At 45.4% G+C, this 8,543-nt stretch overlaps 1 pseudogene; it reads right to left on the reverse strand.

Annotated features, from left to right (window-relative positions):
- Positions 1 to 7,090: 7,090 nt before the first annotated feature.
- LOC132508971 (calcium-responsive transactivator-like) lies at positions 7,091 to 8,042 on the reverse strand (annotated as a pseudogene).
- Between the last annotated feature and the right edge of the window lie 501 nt (positions 8,043 to 8,543).

Raw genomic sequence — 8,543 nt, forward strand, 5'->3', positions numbered from 1 at the left:
CTATCAATGTTATCCTCTAACTATTTCTCCAACCCTACTTTCACCATAATAGTGATTTTTTTTTTCCTGTCTGGACCCCTCATCTCCTGCCACTTGCCCTCCTGTATCTTATACCGCAACCACACTGAGCTGCTTTTAGTCCTTGAGACGTGCCACGGACTTACTTTCCACCTGGCCTTTGAAATGGTGGTTCTCTTTGCTTGTAATGCCCTGGTCATATCGCATCCTTTTCTGTCTTCTGCTTAAATGCCATTTCTTTTGGGAGCCTCCCCTCATTCCCACCCTCTGGACCAGGCTAGGTACCCCTGCTCAGCAGTTCCATAATACCTGTTACCGCCCCTTACTAGAGTACTTATCAAAGTGTATTTTGAAGACTCATCTGTTTATTTTCTTCCTAAACCCTTAGCTCCTTAAAACAGGAATTGTATCCATCTTGTTTACTAATATATCCTCAGCCCTCAATACATACGTGTGGAAAGAAGGAAGGAACGAAGATAGGAGAGAAATTAGCAAGAGAAGAACTGATTAAAAATGATATAAGAAAGCTTGCTTGGTAAAAGGCATCTATCACTATTGCTATTCCAGGGAAAAGAAGTTTCAGAAGGCAATTCTTGTATATTAAGGCACCTCACCTGCTTGGAAGGGGATCTGGGGGTAAAGCATTCCCTGAATTCAGAATGGAGACGTCCTTACTCACCCTATGAAGCTGAGGATATATGGGAAGTAAAGTTTCCCCCTCCCCATACCTCCATTGGTGTGTGAGGGGGCTACCTACAGCCATTGACAATGTACTTTCAGGAAGCTGCTTAATTTCTTTGAGCTTTGGTTTGCTTACATATAACATGAGGGGACTGGACGAGATCACCTCGAGGGTCTATTCCAACTCCAACGTGGTTTAATGTTAACTTGTAACCCATTCCTTTCTTCCTTAAGGCTTTTGGATCCCATTTATTTATTTTTCCTTCTTTCCCCCTTCTCACCTAGGTTTATTAGTGGTAAAAAATAAAGGTTGAAAGATTTGGGGGAAAGTAGACAAGAGTATATATGTTACCCGTTCTACACTTTGGTCTTTGTTTGACTGTCTTCTGTTTGCATAGGCTTTATCTGATCTTCCAGGTAGTCTAGGATGTTTTCAGAGTGGCTCAGATTCAGACCAAATTTTTAACTTGGAGACATTAGTTTCAGCCACACCATCTACTGGCATTTCCATCGATTTTTTTTTTTTTTTTTTTGCCAGAAAGGTTGGCTCTGGTCAGCAATTTAGGCCAAATGTCCTTTCACAGATGAATAGTCAAAGACATACAGGTCTATCCTGGGTATCTTTCAAACCACACTTCAAAGACTTTAATGAATAGTGAGACTTCCCTTGGAATGAGGCTGCCTGATGGCTCAGTCTTCCCAAGGTGCCATGTTAGTTCATGTCTACGAACTCCTCTCTCAGTTCTCGATATGGCTCGTTCCTTCTCACTGTTCATGTCTCAGCTCAAATATCATCTCCTCGTAGAAAATTCCCTTGACTACCTTGGTTACATCAGCCCTCCCACTCCGCAGTTACTTTACCACATTGCTGTTTCATTATCACCACAGCATTTATCACGGCCTGAAATTATAGTGCTTATTTATTTGCTTATTCCATGTTTTCTCATTCACTAAAATGTAGGTTTTATGGAAGATGGGACTCTATCCATCTTGTTCAGTGCTGTATACCCAGCAGTGAGGACAGTGCAGTCACAAAATAGATGCTTGAATAAATACCATGGTGAATGGATGAACCTTTGGGATGTGGTGGGGTTTACTCAGTCCATTCACCTAGCAGCCAATAAATGTCAGCACCTCCATGGAATTACTGTGGAAAATGAGTGGATTAAAAATTTTAAGGTTTTTAACATCAGACTAGGTGGTCTCTTATGGACTTTTCAATCTGATATTCTTTGCTTTCTAGTCACATTATATATCTTTTAGCTAGGTAATGCTATCTATATGCAAATTATATCCATATATCTATCATATATTTATATATTTATATATCCTATATATATAGATATCAATACCTATTTGTCTACCCTAAAATTTCTAATATTTTAAATAATGACTTAGAGCAGTGGTTTACTTTTTTTAAGCTGAGAAATCCTTTCTTCAAGTGAAAATCTTGTAGGGAAGCCTAATATATATGAGATACAATGAAGTCCCCTGGAAGAAGAAAGACTGTGGGGGAGGGGCTTCCCTGGTGGCGCAGTGGTTGAGAGTCCGCCTACCGATGCAGGGGACACGGGTTTGTGCCCTGGTCCGGGAAGATCCCACATGCCGCGGAGTGGCTGGGCCCGTGAGCCACGGCCGCTGAGCCTGCGCGTCCGGAGCCTGTGCTCCGCTATGGGAGAGGCCACAGCAGTGAGAGGCCCGCGTACCACAAAGAAATAAAAATTAAAAAAAAAAAAAGAACGGTGGGGAGGAAGAAGAGAGTTTATAGCTCTGCCTGCTTCCCAGAATAACATCTTCTTCCTCATGATAGCCCCTGGGATATTTTGACTATTTATGGATTATAATAATACTAAGCAATATTTTCTGAATACTTACTACATACTAAGTACTTTACATGTATCATCTCATCTAATTCTTATAACAATCCTATGAAATGGATATATTATTATTGTCTGTATTAGGCAAATAAGAGAACAAGGTTTAAAGAACTAAAAATAAAAACCTTGTCCAAGGCCTTCACGGTAGTCATTTTCCAAGATAGCTGCCAATGCTCCTACCTCCCGGTGCTAGTACCCTTGTGAAGTCCCCTCTTACACTGAATCAGGGCTGACCAGTGTGACCAGTAGAAAGGGGCAGAGGTGATGATGGTATGTAATTTCCAAGGCAAGATCATAAAGGCACTGTGCCCTCTGCCTTGCTCCCTTGGATCACTCACTCTGGGGTGAGCCAGTTGCCATGTCATCAGAACACTCAAGCGGCCTGTGGAGCCCATATGGAATAAAACTGATCTCCCTGCCAACAGCCTGCAGCATCTTGCCACATGAGTGAGCTACCTCAGCAGCAGATTTCCCAACCCCAGAGAAGTCTTCAGCTGACTGCAACCCCATGGGAGACCTTGTGCCAGAATCACTTGGCCAAACCGCTCCCAAATTTCTGAACTACAGAAACTGTGGAAGATGAAAAATGGTTATTACTGTTGTAAGCCAGACAGTTTGGGGATGATTTGTTACACAGCCGTAGGTAACTGGTGTAGTCTTGTAGACAGTTCAATGGCAGAACCAGGATTTTATCCCAAGTCTGACTCCAGAGACTATGCTCTTAACCATGAATCCTCTATTTTCTTACACACTCATTTTTAACACAAATGAAAAACAAAAAAGTTATGCAAGTATCTTACAAACTCCATGTCACAGAGGAAAAAACTGAGGCTCACAGAGATTTAAAAATTAATTGGCAATCCAAGATTTGACATCAGGCGGTCTAATCTCAAGACCTGCGCTCTTCATTATCATGCTAAGCTAACATCATAATCACAAGCATCTTTCAGTAAAATTAATCTGAAGTCAGAATGCTAGATGGAATGGAAAGGAAAGAGCATGGAAGTGTGGTCCTTGACTGGGAGGCTACTGTGCTTATTGAACAGAATAGTTATTTGAGGGAAATCAAGACCTCTGTCATGGAGAGTAACTTCTAAACTATTTCTCAAAGTATCTTTGATTACTATTATTGGCAATTGAAGATTTGAATGGGCAGGTCATTGGTCTTTAACAATAAATTATTTCTCATATTGCAATAATTTCTACTCATTGGTCAATATTCCAGAAAGAAATTAACCATGGTCATTGTCCAACATGACCTCCCAAATGGTGGGAGTTGGGCCGGCTGAAGACTGTTCTCAGCATTCACTATAATGTTTAGTCTCTGTTTTCCTGTAGCACTTCAATATTTACTTTTATATCATAACATGTACCACTGTTTTTAAAAGAGGAAGGAGAATGGACCAAGATTTTCTCCCTTGAGGTAAGCTAACAGATCAGTGATAATTGAAATGAGAAATCCTGGCGCAGGAAGAGAGAAGTGATTGTGCTCTATCCTTGGTAGACGTTTGAGTCATTCAGGCAGTATAGTGTATGGAGATCTCTAGTGAGTCATGCATTGCTAACTATGGAAGAAAAATGTATTTTCTAAAGCTGTCTCTTATTACTCATGTCTTTCAGTGAGCATCAGCAGATGCTGGTACCCTATTGACTGGTGATCTAATAGGAAGTTTCTCAGAGACAGACAGATCTGACACAATCTCCCTCTAACTCTGATAAATTTGGCACAAGTCCTTTTATTTGGCTTGCAAGATGTTTGCATTAACATTGTGACTTATTTTTGGCTTGGTGTTAAAAGGATTGTTTAGTAACAAAAATGGAGCATTTGGATTGGGTGGCAGCCGGGAGGAATGCTTTTATTTTATAATGAAACAACCTAACAAATGTTTTTTACAGTGATTCATTACTCATGTGGGAAAAATTTCTTTTTATATATATTCTCTCTCTATTTGATGCATGAAGCTGTTCTACCTTCAATATTTAGGCAGAATTTCTAGCAAGCAATTTGGGAACAATATCTGCAAATTATAAAGATAGGTTCCTCTGCAAAATAAGCAGTATTGAAACTATAGGATTGAATGTTAGGAACCACTTGGGTTCTATTTCTAACTGGGTCAGAGCTGGTGTATAACCTTGAGCTATTCACTTAATCTTTTTTAAACTTAGGTTTTCTGTCTAAAATAGACAGAAATTGCTTACCTATTTAGCCAAGGCAGAAACAATTTCCTGATAGGAAGATGACTCAGCCGCGTAGGGAGGTGATGTAGCCTCTTGTCCTGGAAGTCTTCAGGGAGACGGAGGCAGCCAGACGCCTGGGACCACACAAGTGAAGCCTGACCTTTAGGGACAGTAAAGAGATGCAGTCATTGAGGGCATGCTATTTGCCAGTCACTGAGCTAGATCCTGGGAGATAATGGTGAACCAGACGTACTCAAAGTTTCTGCCCTTATGAAGTTTACTGTTGAGGATGCTGTGTGCATGTTTGAGATGATTCAGAGAGAGGTTCTATTATTTTATTATCTGGGTCTGAGAGTTTTTTATTTTTTATTTTTATGGGATCATGTAGGATCACTCTCAAGAAATACAATTGTGGGAGACTTATGGGAGAGGAGTCTGATGTTGTATGGGGTATTGTTAAAACAGGCCTTGTTAAAACAGGGCTTGACCGCCCCAGCTCAGATGGAAGCAACGGAATCACATGGGCATTGCTTGTTACCTGAGATGAGAGTGTGGAGTTTTAACATATCTTGCATGGATTTTGGGGTCAAAGTTAGTGGCTCCTCCTCTCCACTGCCCCCAGAAGGGCTTTTTACCAATCTGCTGATGTCCCACTTGGATGATGGGGCTGAAGCAATTGAACAATGGATTCTGACTACACAAGCTGCTCCTGTTCTTCTGTGGTCAAGGGCACAACCAGTAGTGGTGTATAAGCAGTGTAGTGGCATCACTGGTCTTGCACCAAGATTTTGTTTATAGATCACCTCTTACAAAGCAGTGGTTCTTCCTACTGTAGGAAATTTGAAATGCTCCTTCTCTTGCCATTGTGCGTGTTGCTCATGCAGGGAAAAAGCTGCCACAGGTGCTGAGATTAGGGAGGTGGAGAGACAGCTGCAGCATCACACAGTGGGTCCTTTGAGCAAATGTCAACTGTCTGGGGTATCCCAAGTCTTTCAGTGTTATTGGCTAATTTGTTCCATTATAATTTTTAATTTTTAATTGCAACATTCACTTTATTATGGTCTGGAACTGAACCCGCAATGTCTCAGAGGTCTGTCTGCCTATACCTAAAAGAATTGAAAGCGGGGTCTCGAAGAGATATTTTTAAACCCATGTTCACAGAAGCACTATTCACAATAGCTAAAAGGTGGAGGCAACCCAAGTGTCCACTGACAGATAAATGGACAAGCAAAATGTGGTGTAAACATACAATGGCATTATCACTCAGCCCTAAATAGGAAGGCAATTCTGACACCTGCTACAACATGGATGAACCTTGAGGACATTATGCTGAGTGAAATAAGCCAGTCACAAAAAGACAACTATTGTATCATTCCACTTAGATGAGGTACCCAGAGTAGCCAAAATCAGAGACACAAAGTGGCTGCCAAAGGCTGGGGTGGGGGATAGGGAGTTAGGAGATAGGGGACAGAGTTTCAGTTCGGAATGTTGAGAGGTTCTGGAGATGGTGGTGATGGTGGTGGCAGCCCGACAACTTGAATGTACTTAATGCCACTGAACTGTGCACTTAAAATGGTTAAAATGGTAAATTTTGTTGTGTTTTTACAATTTAAGAAACAGTCACCCCAAAAGTCACATCGTCAAGTCACCCGTTCCGTATGTACCGTTTGTCTTTTCCTCCCTGGGGCCTGGCAGCCCTTACATTTTCCCCACTGCCTGACATCCAAACAAGAGAGCCTGGACCACGTCACCCTGTGGGGCTTATCGTTTCCTCTCCTCTCCGGGCTTCCGGGGGTCGGTGGGAAGTCCCTTCACCCGACAGGCCCAGGGCCAGCTGGCACCCGCTAGAGAACAGAATGTGCCCGCTTCTTCCCAAATCCGTATTTGGTGATGTCACCTTGGCAGTTTTAAGTCATTGGGAGTGGGAGTGTTCACACCAGGGAAATGGGCGAGCGCCACAGACCAGGGCTTTCTGTCCGGGGAGCTGCTTCCAGCGCGTCGCCGCCTCACCCTCGGTCTGACAGGTCCCTCTGCCAGAGGTGCGCCTTATTTGCCAGCAGGAAGGAATGCCCAGGCCATGCCCAACACACCCCACGTGTGCCGCCCGCCTGGCTCAGGAGGGAGACGGGGTGCCCAGGTCCCCGCCGCTCGCCCTCCCGCCTTTGGAACAAAGGACAGTCTTGACTGAGGAGGCTCCGAGAGCAGCTCACAGGCCCCAAGATGGTCAGCTGGGCCACATGGTGGGTCTACCCCGAGAGACCCTTCTCTCGCTTCATTAACACACAGGCAAGTGGGGACACAGGGCCCGGCCTCCACTGCCATAAAGCCCGTACACATCAGGCCCTGCAGCACGCGGCCCGGCCGGCCTTACCGCCGTTGTGGTAGTGCTGCGCGGACTCCTCAAACGACCGGTAGTAGCTCTGCTGGGCGTAGGATGCCAGCTGGTCGGTGTAATCGCCGTGTGGTCCGGGGGGTCTGTCCGGCTCATGGGCTCCGAGGTGGCCTGGCGGTGGCCGTACAGCTCGCCACAGTTGTTCTCCCCCCGGCACAGGTACTCTGGGAGGAGCCTTGCCGGGAGGACCGGTAGCGCCCTGTGGGCTGCTGCCCCACCGCGCTGCTCCCCTGCCCGCTCCGGCCATCATGGCCATGGACTGGCCTGCGTAGTGCGGGCTCCCGCCCCGCACCCAGCTGTAGCGGGCCGAAGCCGCCTGGGTTGGGCTGCATGTTGATGTTGGCCCAAGACACGTCGTTGCTAATGGCGCCTTGGCCCTGCAGGCGGTACGCTCTGCGAGGCCGGTCCCGAGTGGCTGTAGCCGGGCCCCGAGCCCTGGCTGCTGCCTGACGCGCTTGTCGAGGCGCTGGGCAGCGCGCTCTGCGCCGTCTGCCGCGTGAACACGTGGTTTGGACCGATGTCGGTCTGCGCCTGCGTGAGGGAGGACGGCGGCAGGCAGGCGGCTGTGGCATCAATGAGGCTGCCCCGGAAGTGCGGGCCGGGGTCAGAGCAGCTCCGGAACAGCCCTCCGCCGGGCAGGGCCCGGCGTCCTGCTCGGGGTGGGCGGCCGTACAGCAGGGACTGCATATTCTGGTTGGAGTTCGAGATCGTGGCCTGGTAGACCAGGTTCCGGTGCAGGGCCTGCTGGTACTGGGTGCACTCACCATCTTGCCCTTGCTCTGGTAGTCCAGGATGAACTGGATCAGGTGGTGGTTCTCATCTAGCATCTTCTGCGTGGTTTGCTGCATGACTTCTCCTTTGTCTCTCTGCCGGGCGAATGCGAAGGCCACCGACATGGTGGCGGGTGCCCCTTTATACTTTTTAAATTAAAACGATGCGAAAGCCTTTCTTACTTTGAGGGATGTCTCAGCACCCTTGTAATATCTCTCATGATTTTTTTTAATGAAATATAGTAGACTTACAATGTTGTATTAATTTCTGCTGAACGGCACAGTAATTCAGTTATATATATCTATATATATATAGATATATATATACACATTCTTTTTTATGTTCTTTTCCATTATGGTTTATCTAAGGATATTGAATACAGTTCCCTGTGCTATACAGTAGGACCTTGTTTATCAATTCTATATATCATAGTTTGCATCTGCTAACCCCAAACTCCCAGTCCATCCCTCCCGCCATCCCCCCCTCCCCTTTTGGTAACAGTAAATTTGTCTTCTATGTCTGTGAGTCTGTTTCAAAGATAGGTTTATTTGTGCCATATTTTAGATTCCACATATAAGTGATATCATATGGTATTTGTCTTTCTCTTTCTGACTTACTTCAGCTAG

This window comes from Lagenorhynchus albirostris, chromosome 18, assembly GCF_949774975.1.
Source record: "Lagenorhynchus albirostris chromosome 18, mLagAlb1.1, whole genome shotgun sequence".
NCBI classification, from domain to species: domain Eukaryota; kingdom Metazoa; phylum Chordata; class Mammalia; order Artiodactyla; family Delphinidae; genus Lagenorhynchus; species Lagenorhynchus albirostris.